At 43.0% G+C, this 16227-nt stretch overlaps 1 protein-coding gene and 1 pseudogene across 4 annotated transcripts in view; both read right to left on the bottom strand.

The window, feature by feature from the left end:
- USP26 (ubiquitin specific peptidase 26) overlaps positions 1–3772 on the bottom strand; it is a 52705-nt gene extending 48933 nt beyond the window's left edge. For all 3 annotated transcript variants that reach the window (XR_014780711.1, XM_084790099.1, XM_084790100.1), the window contains exons 1-2: positions 3569–3772; positions 1573–1616 (exon numbers count right to left, since the gene is read on the bottom strand). The gene's annotated coding sequence lies outside the window, so the exon portion shown is untranslated. The remainder of the gene's footprint in view (positions 1–1572; positions 1617–3568) is intronic.
- Positions 3773–6840: 3068 nt separating this feature from the next.
- On the bottom strand, positions 6841–7851 carry LOC311602096 (ubiquitin carboxyl-terminal hydrolase 21-like; annotated as a pseudogene). The gene has a single exon. The product of its transcript is annotated as a ubiquitin carboxyl-terminal hydrolase 21-like (transcript).
- Between the last annotated feature and the right edge of the window lie 8376 nt (positions 7852–16227).

Here is a 16227-nt window from a genome sequence, read left to right as displayed (position 1 = left end):
GAAAAAGAGAAAGTAAGCAGCACGTTCTATTTCTGACTACAGAATCAAAATTACGATTCAGATTTTTGACACTCCTTTCAAAATGGACACGGTTCTTACTGAACTCATCAAAAAGGAATTATTAAATATTATCTACTAAGCAATGGCCATTATTTTTGAGCAAGGGAATGTCAAGTTTATCTATCAAGACCCCTATGAAGATCTTATACATGATTACAGATCCTTTGAAATGTGAAACTGAGCTGTTCAGATTATTCAAGAGCATTTCAAATAACACTGGGGGCAGCAATCAGTAACACAGAAAGTTAGAAAGAAACCCAGAAGCTAATACGATTTAGGGTAGTCCTAAATTACTCTAACCACTAATTAATACTAGTACCATGTTAATACTGAATTTAGATCTTAGAGTACTAAGAAAGGAACAAACCTCACATCTTCTAATACTGTCTTTTGAGGACATAACTTGGAAAACATCCCCTATGGGACTCTAGGGATCAAGTGGTTACAGTAAAATACCTTTAAGCCTGAGACCTAAACGCAACTACTATAGCTCTCACTCAGGCCTAGCACTCTGCTTGAAAAGTTAGGATCTGTAAAGCTAATGTCCATTTCCTAAACCCTTCCTACGTCATAGTAGAACTTCGAAGCCTACCAACAATTCGCCTTCCTGACTTGAGTAGATAATATTTGAAGAACAAAGACACAACTAAAGGCTTGTCACTTGTTACCAAACCTGTTAACATGAGTTTAATCCTAACAGGCCCCTATATGGGGGAAGGAAGAATTACTTCCATAAATTGTCCTCTGACTTCCTGACACATGCCATGGCACACACTTTTACACACATGTGTACACACACACACATACACACGCAGTCTCTCTCTTTCTCAAATATTTTTAAAGTATCCAGAAAGTTATTTAGCTTCAAGACAACTCTAAATCAAGAATAAGCTAGGTGGCTGGACATGGTGACATACACTTTTAATTACAGCACTCCAGAAGCAAAGGCAGATAAATCTGTGTATCTTCAAGATCTTGTCTACATAGCAAGTTCCAGACCAGTCAGGGATACAAAGTATGGTACTATATGAAAATAATCTCAACACAAAAGTGACCAACCTGGGCTATTTCTTAAAAAGGGGGAAATCGGGGAGGCAGAGGCAGGCAGATCTCTGAATTCAAGGCCAGCCTGGACTACAAAGCAAGTCCAGGACAGCCAAGGCTACACAGAGAAATCCTGTGTCAAAACTACAGCAACATCAACAAACAAAAAAGAGGAAGATGACAGAGAAGAATGAATTTGAACAAAACATAATTAAACCCACAATTCCATATACAAACTTTAAAAAGTAATTTTAAATGTTTGAAATCATTTAGAATGATGAATTTCTCTTTATCTTGCCTTGAATACATACTAAGTATCATGCAATAGAGGCAGGAGTGGGGCCAGTATGAGGCACATAACGAGGTCCTGACAAAATAACAAACACAAAACAAAATGCCTGCATTTAAGGCAAGCATCACTGGAAGCACTCCTACACTATATCAGCAAGGAGGCATGTGTGCTCTGACCTTTTTATCTGAGCAGGATGCTGGACAAGCTCTATCTTCTTTATCTGCAAATAGAAAGTTTCTAAGTTATTTTCTTCCATATGAAAAACACCTTGGAATGAGTAGCCCCATCAGAATTTCCAAATTAATACACAACTTAACTTTAAAATATCTAACTTCAACACTACACAGAAAAGATTGGGGGAAGTGCTACACACTTAAAACTACAGCACCTAAGATGGAAAAGCAGGAGAATCATGAGTTCAAGGCCAGCCTTGGCTACATAGTTAGGCTGAGGCCAGTTTAGACATCATAAAACCCTGTCCTCAAACAAATAGGAAACCAAAACCTAACCAAGCAAAAAGCCCCATTACACAACATGACTTGCAAGTGCAGTGTTTTCTGAGACACTGAGACGGCTTTTACCAGACAGTAAAAGCACTTGCCCAGAAAATGAAAATAAATAAATAAATAATAGCACTTGCCCTGCAAACTTAGCAATTTAAGATCATTTTTCATTTTTCACAGTAGGGAGACATTAAGTGACCTCTGCAAGTTGTCCTGACTTCCATAAACAATCTGTGTCACATCTACACACATACACACACATACCCATATGCATGCACATACATAAATAAGTAAACACACACATCGTATAAACAACAATATAGTTTATTTCCTAATTTACCCACTTAAATGTCTCACACTTTTCAAAGTAAACATCCAACAGACTACAGGTCCAACTGAATTATTGGATGCTACCACCTCCCCCCCAAAATAAATATATTAAAACAGAAACTTTTCTTCTTAAATCACTATATGAGAAGACTGGTGTCAAAAAATCACACAAATGACATTAACAAATGACAGGGACCCACAAAATTCACAGAAAGACAAGTAGCTATCAGCTAGTATTAAGTACCTTAAGTTTTAGAGTAATCTCTCAGGGTGCATTTTTTTTTCCTGGTTGAAAATAATAGAATCAAGTTAAAATTTAAACCAGCACACAATTTCAAAAACCATCTGAAAATGTACAATAAGAAATATATCACGTCTGTAGCTGCCACTGTGCTGTTTCTTTCTGTGTCCTTCTTCCCCCTTCCCTTTCCCTCCCTTCCCAATTTTTTTGAGAAGATGCCTGACTACTGAGGCCAGATTGAGCTCAAATTTGTGATATCACACTGTCCTTGCTTCAGCCTCTGCACATACCTTTCCTAGGTAACCACGAATACAAGGGTATCATTGGATTTCCTCCCTTTTAAATTGAAAATGCCACTGAAGTATAAAACCATACACAAGAGGGTCCAAAAGCAACAATTACCAAATAAAATATTAAAGAACAGCTTGTAACATGAGAGCATAACAATAAAGCCAATGTAGCTGAGCCTCAAAGCACACCAGCTTATAACGCTTACCAACCTTATCTTTAAAAAAAGAAAAAGATTTCTTTTACTTGTACGGGTTTTTCCCTGCATGTACATGCATCTGTATACACTATGCATTCAATTCCTGTAGAGGCCAGAAGAGGGCAACAGATCCCTTGGGATTAGAGTTTGTCAGTTGCTAACCACCTTGTGGGTGCTGGGAATCAAACCTGGGTCCTATAAAGAGTGCTCTTAAACTCCTAGACATCGCTCTATCCTGTCCCCCATATGTTTTTGCCCCCACCTCCTGACTGCTGGGAGTCCATACATTCCTACTTTAGCCATTAAGAGTTCAGTTTAACTAGAGTGTTGTTCTACCAACTATTTCCTAGCCATTAAAAAAAATAGGAGCCAGGCATGGTGGCACACGCCTTTAATCCCAGCACTCGGGAGGCAGAGGTAGGCCGATCGCTGTGAATTCGAGGCCAGCCTGATCTACAAAGCCAAGGCTAACAGAGACCCTGTCTCGAAAAAAAAAATTAAGAAAAAAAAGTGGGCTTCATTATATATATATTTTTACATATAGACCCTTAGGAAATATACTCCCCATCAAGGTCAAGACTTCGAGTCGACACTCCCCCATGGACGCTTACCGTTGTAGATGCTCCCCTTCACTGCTCAAGTCCTCACTTTTTTTCAGCCAGAGGTCCTGCTAGCTTGCCTCAGGGGCTTACCGCCCCCTCGGCTTTCCGGAGCATCGCGTTTCTCCACGGACGACTCCGAAAGCCAAGACAAAATGGACGTTTCGCGTCCTGTGAGCCTCACTTTTATAGGCAGTTTAGTGGCCACACCTCCACGGATTTCAATTGGTTGTAGCTAAGATGATTGACAGGGACACCGTCTAATCGCATCTTCCCTTTAACTAGAGACCCTGCCTACCATAGATACATACTCTTCATTGGTGAAAAGTGTTGGTATTTAAGTCCTTCTGACCGTTGGGTGTCCTAAGGATTGTGGGAAGTTCAAAATGAAACTCACAGTGACGTAACCCTTATTCCACAACCTGATTGGTTCTATCCCAAATTAAAAAAGAAAACCCGCTCTCAGGAAGCGCGCTCCGCTAAACCCCACCCCCACCCCCCACCCTGCTCTTGAGAAGTACACATGCGTGGTCATGTTATTCCCCCTTTTCCCGCCATTTCTACTTCAGCCTCAGAAACGGTTACTCCAGCCAGGCGTAGAGGCGCAGGCCTGTAATCCCAGAACTCGGGAGGCAGAAGCAGTCAGATCACTGTAAATTCAAGGCCAGCCTGGTCTACAAAGAGAGTCCAGGATAGCCAAGGCTAACACAGAGAGACCCTGTCTCGAAAACCCAAAAGAAAAAAAAAAAAAAAGAAAGAAAGAACTCCTTTCATTTTATTTATTTATTTACGTTTTGGGGGAATGAGAGTTTTCAAGACAGGGTTTCTCTGTGTGACCCTTGCCATCCTGGCCTCTCTTTGGGACCAGGTTGACCGCAAACTCACAGCGATACACCTGCCTCAGCTTCCCCGAGTGCTGGGATCAAAGGCATACGCTGCCGCCTGGCCAGCCAGTTAGGCCCTTTTATAAACCGTTTTCTATGCTATTTCTACCTTAGCTATTATAAACTGTTATTCCTTTTTATGGAGAAGTTTTGGTTTTATGTTTCTGTTTTTGTTTTTTTTTTTTTTTTACCTAAGCTATTAAAAACACACCTAAACACCTGAATCCTGGCTGGATTTAGTGTGGAAAGGGGCCAGAGAACTGAGGGACGGTGTAATGGAGTTCAAGTCCACCATAAAAAGACCACCAGGCTCAGCACAGCTTATAATTATCCGAAGTTATTTAAACTGGTAGCAGGGCCACAGTCTCTAAGGCAAGTTAGAGATATGCCTTACCAAACCAGGCGGAGGATAGGTTTTTAAAAGTAAAAAGTACAATTACTCCACCATGGATGAATTTATAGCTATTTCAGAAACTGTCTCACTCCCTTTGTGCCTGAGTTTACAGACACTAGGGCAATAAGTTAATCATTTGGTGGTGGCACATACCTTTAATCCCAGCTCTCGAGAGGCAGGCAGATCTCTGTGAGCTCGAGATCAGCCTGGTATACAAAGTAAGTCCAGGACAACCAAGGTTACGCAGAGAAACCCTGTCTCAAAAAACAAACAAACAAACAAACAAACAAACAAACAAGAGGTTGATCATTTCAGCACAGTTACACAGTTCTGAGGAGGGGGCAAGGTCAGGGTTTTCAGGAATTAGATCAGAGACCAATGGCTACTAAAGAGGGTGCCTGGTACAAAATGGAGTTTCCTCAGCCAGCATATCAGTGAGCAGCCAGCAGATGAGGTGGGAAGCTCCCATCTTTGTATGTAGAGGTTTAAACTTGTGTGAATATTGACATAGTTCTATAAAGCCCAAGGTAAAAAAGCAGTGAATGAACCACATCTGCCTCACAATCAGTCCCTAAAAGTTTAGAAGAGAAAGTACCACAGGGGGAGAAGTGGGACAATCTTATCTATAGAGTTTGGGGGGCAGCACATCATTTACTAAGTTGGCTACTTCAGTTTTCTGGTTTTTTGTTTTGTTTTGTTTTGTTTTGTTTTGTTCCAAGACGGGGTTCCTTTGTGCATCCCTGGCTGTCCTGGAACTCCCTTTAGACCAGTCTGGTCAGCTAGCCTAGCCTCGAGAGCTCCGGTCTAGGAAGCGATGCCCTGTGAAGGAATAAGGTGGAAGGCATCTGTGGAATGACACCTGAAGCTGATCTCTGCCCAACACACTCACACACATAAAAATAAAAGTAAGCAAGCAATTATATTCACGCAAAGAATCTACAAGAATAAAGGAAACAAGATTCACAGGGGAAAGAATACAATTCAAAGTTTATACTCTGATAACTACCAACAATTTTGAAAGTAAAATATATCTAACTATGAGGGAGCCCTGTGGACAAGGAGAGTGAAAGCGTGTAAGAGGCAGGGGGAATGGACGACACAAAAGAAACAAGGCCCCCCTAAATCAATAGGACCAATGCCCACATGAACTCACAGGGCCTGTAGAGGGCTGCGCTAGATGTGGTCATAGAGCTGAAAGGAGAAGTGGACACAAGTCCCACCCCTAACCCGGAAGCTATCTCCAGTGGAGAACCACTCGTGACAGAAAATTTAGTTTCCTCCAAGGGAGTCCCACTGGGGAAACAAACTACTCTTAAAGGCAGGCCCCATGCCCAGCAGTAGACGGCTATCAGCAAGTGAGCTGAGGGGCATCTTTGGAGGTTCTCTGCATCGTAGTGTCATGCCAGGGCTTTTCTTTCTTTAAAAAAAAATCCTTTTTTAATTTTGTCTATATAGCTTTTCTCTCTTTTTACCCTACAGGTACTTTGCATTTATATTGTGACTTCCAGTTTAGTGTCTTTATGGGTTGAATTCCTAAGTGTGGGGATTCCTGAGTGTGCTGTGCCTGTGTCTCTTTCCTGTGCCTTTCCTTGGAATCTTTTTCTTCCGTTTGTTTGTTTTGTCCTATTAATAATATGTTGGTTTTTTGTTTTCTCTTATTATATATTTTATTTGATTTTTATTCCCTGGAGGCCTGTTTGTTTTCTTTCTTTCTTAATAAATTTATTCACAGAAAGTGAGATTACAGAGGTTATAGGGGGCTGTACATGGTCAAGGGCCAAGTGAGCTCTGTACATGGGACAGGAAAACAAGGTGGAAGGGCATTTCTTAAAACAAAAAAACAAAAAAACAAAAAAACAAAAACAAAACAATGGCGGCTATAACCACCCTTCCCCCTCTGATTAAAAAGACACAAAAATAGACGACTCTGGAGGAAGTCGGGAGTCTGAGGGCTTAAGGGTGTTGAAAAGGTTTTCACAAGTGCCAGTCTGGTCTTAAAGATGGTGTCAGAGGCACCGAGGTGGCTCCTGTATCTGTTGGTAGAACAACACCTAGCCCTCACTGGATACCACCTAGTTTTCACTGATCGGGGAGGCACGGGAGTCATTGCAAACATGCCAACATGTCTTGGCATAGAGCTGTATAGTGGCCATAGTGGACACTACCCAAGTGGTGACAAAGGGCAAGCGGCTGATAGACAGGGTTTCCCACTTTGTCAGTGGCAAACTCCCCTAGGATTAGTCGCTGCAGTGGGAAGTCTACACCTATTGAGCTTTTCTTGATGGAGCCATGGAAGGTGGAAAATGGATTCAGATGGAGTATGAGGATTCTAGGGAATCTTTGTACTGTCAACTTTTTGGCATTTCGTGTTTTCTGCCGACATTGGTCACATCCTGGGGCCTTTTCCAACTCCAGCTGTTCTTCCTTGGTGAAAATGCTGAAACAATCCTGCAGAGACACTTTGTCCCTAGCATACCCTTTCTTGACGATGGGCAGGGACATATCACAAAAACAAACCCAAACCCTCAAAGATCATGGAGAGATACCCACAGGCCTGGCACTTGAGGCAACTTTTTCAACTGTTCACAATCTTGCTGTCTTCCTGCTTCAGATAGCACTTCCACATGTTCTTCAGGCAGAGCCACTCCTCAGTGAGGTGGAGAGAGAACTGGACCACTGACCAAGATCAGTGGTGCCCAGTGGCCTCATCAGTTGATTTCTAGGTGCAACTGCTCCAGGAGGAGCTTCAGGAATTCTTGGGCATCTTGATGGCTGTATGCAAAGAAAGAAGGAAAGCATTTCTGGAAGACAGCCTGGAACCGAGTAGCTTTCACAGCTTCACAGGAGTCAGAGTGCCAGACCACATCTGCAAAGGCTTCTGTGAACCCCTGTGCTGGACCTCCAGCAGGCACCTCTTGCAGGAAGTCTCTTCAAAGACAGAAGTCTCAAAGAGGCCTTGTGTTAATCAAACACTGTAGCACAGCATTCAGGAAGCACTGGGGAAGTGTTACGGACATTGGCTGGGATGTTTTCCCTCATTTTTTTTTTTAGATTACTTAATTTTTTTCCTTTTACGAACAATAACTTTTTTCTCACATAATATAGCCCCTCTGGGAAGCAGCAGGCTGTGAGAGCTTCGGTGTTTTTCTTCTACACACCTTCCCCAGATCTCAGGTTGTCTCCACCCCCAACAGAAAAATGGCTCTTACTGTATTTCCCTGATTTCAGAAGCAAACACGACCAGAGCTCAGAAGCAGTGTGTGATTAGACACCTTGTCTTCAGCATAGAAAGGCTCAGAGGGCTGGGCAGATTGTAGAAGGAGCCCTGGGAAGTAGGGGGCTCTGTCTGTGTGCTGAGCAGGGTAAGTGGGGGCAGAGAAGCCCCCAGGATGCTGAAGAGAAGGGCTAGGGTTCCAAGTAGGTGGCTCAGGCCAGAGTGCCAAGCGAGCTCAGTGCAGCCCTTAGCTCACCAGTGCCTCAGTGCCCTCCTAAGGCAATCCCCGATGGACACAATTCGCCACTGTTCACATACTTCAAACAGGTTAGGTTGGTCTGGGGTAGGAGAGGCAGAGCCACAGTTGAAGGTGGTGAGCCAGGCAAGGAAACTCCATGATCTGCTCAAAGGGGGCCTCCAGAATGAGAGCTTGAGGTTCGACACTGACGTAGCTCCAGTTTCTTGAGCCCTTCATCTGGGAGACCTGGATGGGAGGCAAAGGTTGTAACATGGAGTTTGGGCCAGGAACTGGGATTTGGCGTTCCTTCCTGTGGGCCCAGGGAAGAAATGGTATTTTGAAGCCAGACAGTGGTGGCTCATGCCTTTAATGCACTAGGGAGGCAGAGGCAGGAGGATCACTGTGAGTTCGAGGCCAGCATGGTCTACAAAGTGAATCCAGGACTGTCAAGGCTACACAGAGAAACCCTGTCTCAAAAAAAAAAAAAAAAAAAGAACCGAAAAAAAAAAGAAATGGTATTTTGGCTCCCACTTAGGGCTGTACATTGACAGGTAGCTTTGGAGTCCTGACCAGGCTGTACTCGGAAGCCTAGGCCATGGCAGGCACTGCAGGCTGGACCCGTCCCCTGGTGAAGCGACAGGGAAGGCTAGCCAGTGTCCAGCTTCAGCTCAGGGCCACCCCCTCCTACTCCTGATGCCTCCACACCACCACCACCCCCTGTGGGCAGGGCTGCAGCTTTAGCCATGCCACCATCGTTGTTGGTCACCTGTTTGTTTTCTAATGAGACAGGACCTGGGTGGATCCAGATAGGAGGGGAGATGGGGAACAATTGGGAGTGTAAAGGGAGGGACTATATTATGTGAGAAAAAAGTTATCATTCATAAAAGAAAAAATATTTAAGTAAACTAAAAAATGAGAGAAAACTATTCCAACCTTATGGAAAGAACCCCATTTGCAAACAGCCTAAGTATTTAAGCAAGCAATCAATACAAACGTACACAGATGACCAAAAAACCATAAAATATATTCAAAATCAATCTTTATCAGTAAAACAATGGAAAACAAACCCACAAAGAGGTGCCACTAAAAGCATTCTAGGATGGCTAAACTAAAAATGTCAGGTGGTAACAAGTGCTGCTGGGGATACAGAAAAATATAAACTCTTTATGCAATCAGAAATGCAAAGTTAGCTGTCAGGTTTGGAAAACAGTCCTGTAGGTCCTCAAATAATTTAACAGAGAGTTGACACCTGGCCCAATAATTACATTGCTAAGTCAAGACTGAAAAAAACATTTGTACACAGAAAGTTTCACATGATTGCTCACAGCAACATGTTTCATAAAACCAAAGCTGCAAGCAATCACAGATGTCGGTATCTATCCCATTACAAGAATAAACAAAATGGGAATATACTATAGCAGCCTTGTGTGGCAGAACACTCATTTAATCCCAGTGCTTGGGAGGCAGACGGAGGTGGATATCTGAGTTAAAGTCCAGCATGGTCTACATACCGCGTCCCAGGACAGCTAGTGCTAAATAGTGAGACTATATCTTCCTAAAATAATGTACTATGGAAATACAATGGATTATTATTCAAGCCATAAAAGGAGCAAGGGACTAGAACATGGATGGACCATATGGTAAGTGAAGGAAGTCAGGCTCAAAGCCACCCAAAATACAATTACACAAATATTGAAGCCCAGAATAGGGAATTCTAGACATGGTAAGGAAAGGAGTATTTACTTAGTTAAATCCGGATTGTGGTAGTAGGGTATGGTTTAATAAGAACTAAAGTTATGAGATTTCTTTAATATTTTTTATTATATGGGAGGGATTCACAAGGTGTATGCCATGGTATGTGTGTGAGATTACAGCACAACATGCAGGATTCAATTCTTTCCTTCCTTCCACTATGTGTGTTCCAAGGATCAAACTCAGATCTCCAGGTTTGGCAGCAAGCACCTTTACTCATTAAGTTTCTCACCATCCCATAATATGTCAGAGCTTAGGAAATTCTGAGGAAGAGGGGGAGGAAGGATTGTAGGAATGAGAGGGTTCAAGGACACCACAAGAAAATCCACAGAATCAAATAACCTGGCCTTATAGGGGCTCACAGAGACTGAACTGACAACCAGAAACCATGCATGGGATCGATGTGTTCTGCATACATGGAACAGTCATGTAAATTGATCTTCATGTGGGACCCCCAAGATAGGGACTCTGTTGTCTGCCTTTGGACCCTTTCCTTCTACTAGGTTACCTAGTCTAGGCTTAATAGACAAGAAGGTGCCTGGCCTTACTGCAACTTATGCCATGGTTGGTTGACATCCATGAGAGGCCTACACTTGTCTGAAGAGAAAAAGAAGAAGGGTGGATAGAAGGAAAGGGGAGGGAGAGACTTGGAGAAGAGGGAGAGAAAACTGTGGTCAGGATGTAAAAAAATACATATATGTAGATGCATATAAACATATACATGTATATGTAAAACATTTCCTTTTAAAAGGAACTAAGTATAATTGTGGAGTTTTTTTGTTGTAAATATCTCTGAGGATCCTCAGAAAGCCTACCTAACTTTCAGTGAACTGTCCAGTTTAAAACTATGAATCCTATCATATGTGGATGCTATCATTGTAAAGATTACATCGGCACAAAGTGGATTACAATCACTTGATAACTATCAAAAATAAAAAAGTAGATTATAGCAGGGGCCATAACTTGGAAAAGCAACATAAGGCATCTGATTTTTTACTTCTCTGATTTTTTTTAAAATACTGAAACACAATTGTTGGGGACTATCAACAACACACCACTGCTGTGACCAGAGAAAAACAGATGAAGGAGCCATTGTAAATTGGAAGTTGTTGAAACCATATGGATGTCAGAAGAAGAACATGTCCTTCACTTTGGAATGTGAACCATGAAATCTTAAACTCACCTCTCATGGACTCGTGGAAAGGATAAATCTAAATCAGTATGTCGTTGTTTTAAGTACCTGAAAGGAGATTTGAACCACAGTAGTACAAAGTAGGGCAGACTTTTTGGTCTGAACCTACTATAGCCGAATGCCTAACATTCTTCAAAGAATGATTAAAAATGGAGATTTTTATAATGGATCATCCATGATGTTCAGGATGTAATCCAGGGCTTGGCATTCAGCTTAGTGTTAGAGCAATCGACCACTATGTGCAAGACCTGGGTTTGATTCCCAAGTATTGCTAGAAAAAAAAAGCAAGGTACAATCCAAATTTCCTATAATGAAGAATCAAGAAAATGTGACCCATTATGGGGGGGGGGGTAAATAATTAACATGTCATAACCTTAAAATGATCCACAAACTAAAATAGTAGAAAAACAATTTTAAAAGCTATTATAGTGGCCAGTGAGGTTGTTCAGTAGGGAAACATGCTTGCCATCAGCCTGTCAACCTGATTTAGAATCCCAGGACCAATACAATGCAAGGGGAGAACCAACTTCTGAAAGGTGCCCTCTGATCTCCACACCTATTCTGTGGCACATGTACATATTAAACAAACAAATAAATGTAATTTATTTTTAAAGGTACTTGCTTAGTCACTGTTCTATTACTGTGAAAAGACACCATGACAAATGCAATTCTTATAAAAGACAACACTTAATTGAGGGCTGGATTACAGTGTCAGAGGTTCCGTCCATTATCATCGTGGCAGCATACATGAAGGTGCTACAGCAAGAGCTAAGAGCTATATCCTGATCCATAAGCTGAGGTGGAGAACTGGGCTTGGCATTGGCTTTAGAAACCTCAAGGCAGGCGTGGTGGTGCACGCCTTTAATCCCAGCACTTTATATTATTTGCAGCTATTGTGAAGGGTATAGTTTCCCCTAGCTTCTTTCTTAGCTTGTTTGTCATTTGTATACAGGAGGGCTACTAATTTTTTGAGTTGATTTTGTATCAGCCCCTTTACTGAAGGTGTTTATCAGCTTTAGCAGTTCTCTGGTGGAAATTTTGGGGTCACTTATGTACACTATCATATCATCTGCGAATAATGATACTTTTACTTCTTATCACCCTGCACAAAAACTAAAGTCCAAGTGGATTAAAGACCTCAACATAAAACCAGACACACTAAATCAGTTAGAAGAAAAAGTGGGGAAGAGCTTTGAACTCACTGGCACAGGAGACAACTTCCTGAACAGAACACCAACAGCTCAGGCTCTAACATCAGCAAAATTAATAAATGGGACCTCATGAGGCTGAGAAGCTTCTGAAAGGCAGAAGACACTGTCAATAGGACAAAAAAGGCCTACAGACTGGGAAAAGATCTTTATCAACACCGCATCCCACCAAGGGCTAATATCCAAAATATATAAAGAACTGCAAGAAATTAAATACCACCAAACCAAATAACCCAATTTAAAAAATTGAGTATAGAACTAAACAGAGAATTCTCAACAGAGGAATATCAAATGGCTGATTAACACTTAAAGAAATGCTCAATACCCTTAGTCATCAGGGAAATGCAAATCAAAAGGACTCTGCTATTCCATCTTTCACCTAACAGAATGGTTAAGTTTAAAAACTCAAGTGACAGCACATGCTGGTGAAGATGTGGAAAAAGGAATATTCCTTCATTGCTGGTGGGAGTGCAAACATAGATCACCACTTTGGAAACCAATTTGGTGCTTTCTCAGAAAATTGGGAATAGAGCTACCTCAAGACCCTGCCATATTTTTCTCCTGGGCATATACCCTAAAGATGCTCCACCATACAACAAGGACAGTTGCTCAACTATGTTCACAGCAGCCTTGTTCATAGTAGCCAGAATCTGGAAACAATGTAAATGTCTCTCAACTGAAGAATGGTTAAAGAAACACTGGTACATTTACGGAATGAAATACTATTCAGCTATCAAAAGCAAGGAAACCTTGAAATTTGCAGGCAAATGGATGGAACTAGAAACAGTGATCCTGAGTGAGGAAACCCAGAGCCAGAAAGCTTACAGAAAGGGAGAGAGGGTGGGAAAAGGAAGACAAGAGTGAGGGGATTACAATCCAGATGTAATGTGAATAGATTATAATTTTAAAAGTTCTAGAAAGACACATATGGTATATACTCACTTATAAGTAGATATTAGACCAACATAGATGTCTTCTGAGAGACTCCACCCAGCAGGGGATGGGGACAGATACAGACTCACAGCAGGACTCTGGGGGAAGAGCTGCAAATTGTATTGAAGAGATGGCAGATGGAAGGATGTGGGGGTTGTCAGGAGCTTCACAAGAAGACTTTCAAGGCTGACAGACCGGGACCCAGAGGTGGCCTGCTCTGGACCCAGGCCTGCACAGACTGATACACCAACCAAGGGCAGTGCAAACAGAGGACCTGGACCCCCTGTTTGAGTGTAGCCAATGGACAGCTTATTCTCCACATGGGGCTGAGGGGGAGGAGTGGGGGACTACCTCTGACAAGATCTCTGGTGCCCAAGATTTGATCACTCTCCCTTGGCAGAGAGGCCATGTATGAACACAAAGAGGGGAATGCAGACCTGATAGGCTGTGATCAGAAGGTGGGGGAGGAGGACCCCACCTGTCAGAGGTCTAGGGGAGGGGAATAGATTGGAAGGGAGGGAGGGTGGGAAAAGGAAGACAAGAGTGAGAAGATTACAATCCAGATGTAATGTGAATAAATTATAATTTTTAAAAAACCCTCAAAACCCACCACAGTGACATATTTCCTCCAACAAGTCTACACTTCCTAATCCTCTCAAATAATGCTGCTCCCTGAGCTACTAAGCATTCAAATATTTGACGCTATAGTGGTTACATTTTTCAAATACCATATTCCACTCCCTACCCCCATAAGCTTGTAGCCATATCATAACACAGAAATGCTTTCAGTCCAACTTCAAAAGTTCCCATTGTCTATCACAGTCTCAGTACTGTTTAAAAATCCAAAGTTGGCTCTCTCCTGTGGGGTGGGTCTCAAGTCGGGCCCATCACTGGTTGCCCATTCCCTCAATACTCGCTTCATCTTTATCTGTAGGCTCAATTTTCTTAGCCAATATATTTTACTAACAACTTAGTGACCGAGCATACGTCACTTATAACCCGACTAACCAAAACAATAGGAAATGAGGATTAATGGACACAATAACAAAACCGTAAGGATATCAGTTCTGAGGAACGATTCTCCGGGTGTGAGGCGCAGGATTTCTTCTGCTGGAACCTGGGGTAACCAGAACCAGGAACCTCAGCAGGAGCTGGAGCCCCGAAGCCTTCCCTCTAGTGGTTCTCTCTGGGAACCTCTTGAAGTGCAGCAATGAACAGCCAAAACTATCCCAAGTCTCCAAAAAACCCCGCCTCCAGTTCTGGGCTCATTTATATATCTTCTCCCAGAGCCTGTTCACGGGATCTTTTTAGCTGGCAACTGTAAGGCCCTCTCTCTCTCAGCCAGCCTGGGAACGTGACCCAGGCAAGCTTGGGAAAATGACCCAAAAAGAATTGAAGGCCAGCTCAGCTTCAGTTTCTGAGATCAAGGTGGCCAACCAAGATAAATAATTTCAACTAAGGTAAACAATTACCATCTGGAAATTCTCTGGAAACTCTCCAACACCCCTCCCTGCAATAGCCAATAACATTTAGACAAGCACCCTTAGCGACCACCAGAGCCAATCCTAACATAGGGCACGCAGCCCCTCCTAACCTTTGCGGTTTTAGCCTTTAAAAAAGTCTGTAACAGTAACTCGGGGTGTGCCTCCCTCCCTCCCGAGTGAGTGCTGAGGCCTCCTGATGCGTCAGCAATAAATCTTGTGCTTTTGCATCAACACTGTGGTCCTCGAGTGGTCTCTCGCGACGACCCCCTACTACCTGAGTGGACTCTAGGGTCCAACACAACAATTAAGCTCCTGCATGAGGTGGTTGCTCTTCTAGTGAATTAACCTCACCTGTTGTCTCACGAGACCGTTCCGATCCCACACTTGGGATCCTAAAAAACAGGTTTATTTCTCCTTCATTTATCACTGCACATCTTGCAGACAGGACAAATTTTGAGTTGAAGGTTTTGTGGGTGGGCTAGTGTTCTCCTCCCTCTACTGGAACTACTGATTGTCCACAGGAGATGGCCATTTCAGAGATCTCCCACTGCTTGGAATCTTAGCTAAGGTCACCCCACCCCCTATAGACCCTGAGGTGCCCCCTCCATCCCAGGTCTCTGACTCTTCCCAGAAATGCCCCTCACCACTGGTTTCTGTTCTCTCTCCCAGTCCTTTCCCACCTTCTCCACATCTGATATCCACCACCAATCCCCTCCCCGTGCCCTCTCCCACCTATTTCCCTCCCTCCATCCACTTCTGCTGCCTCTTATTTCCCCTTCAGAGCGATATTCAAGCATCCTTCCTTGGTTCCTCCTTGTTACTTAGCTTCTTTGGGTCTGTGGATTGTAGCATGCGTATCTGGTACTTTATTGCTAATAACCATTTCCATGGGAGAGAGACAACCCCTGACACTATTTATGGTACTCTGCTATGCTTGCAGACAGGAGCCTAGCTAGTATAACTGTCTTCTGAGAGGCTTCATCCAGCAGCTGATGGAAACAGATGCAGAGACACACAGCCAAACATTAGGCAGCACTTGAGAAGTCTTGTGGAAGAGTTTATGTATGTGGGGGAGGGAATTGAGAGAGCTGGAGGGGTCAAGGACACCACAAGAAGACATATAGAATAAACTAATATGGGTCCATGGGGCCTCAAACAGACTGAACCACCAACCAGGGAGCATACATTGACTGGACCTAGGCTCCCTACACATATGTAGCAGATGTGCAGCTTGGTCATCATGTGGGCCTCCTAACAGCAGGGGGCTGTATCTCACTCTGTTGCTTACCTTTGGATACCTTTCTCCTAGCTGGTCTGGTTTGTCTGGATGCGCTTAGTCCTACTGTGACTTAAGGTACCAGGGCAGGTTGAT

Source organism: Acomys minous, assembly GCF_964271855.1.
Source record: "Acomys minous genome assembly, chromosome: 7".
Taxonomy (NCBI): Eukaryota; Metazoa; Chordata; class Mammalia; order Rodentia; family Muridae; genus Acomys; species Acomys minous.
The sequence above is the reverse complement of the archived record's forward strand: the minus strand, read 5'-3'. Positions and strand labels throughout refer to the sequence as shown.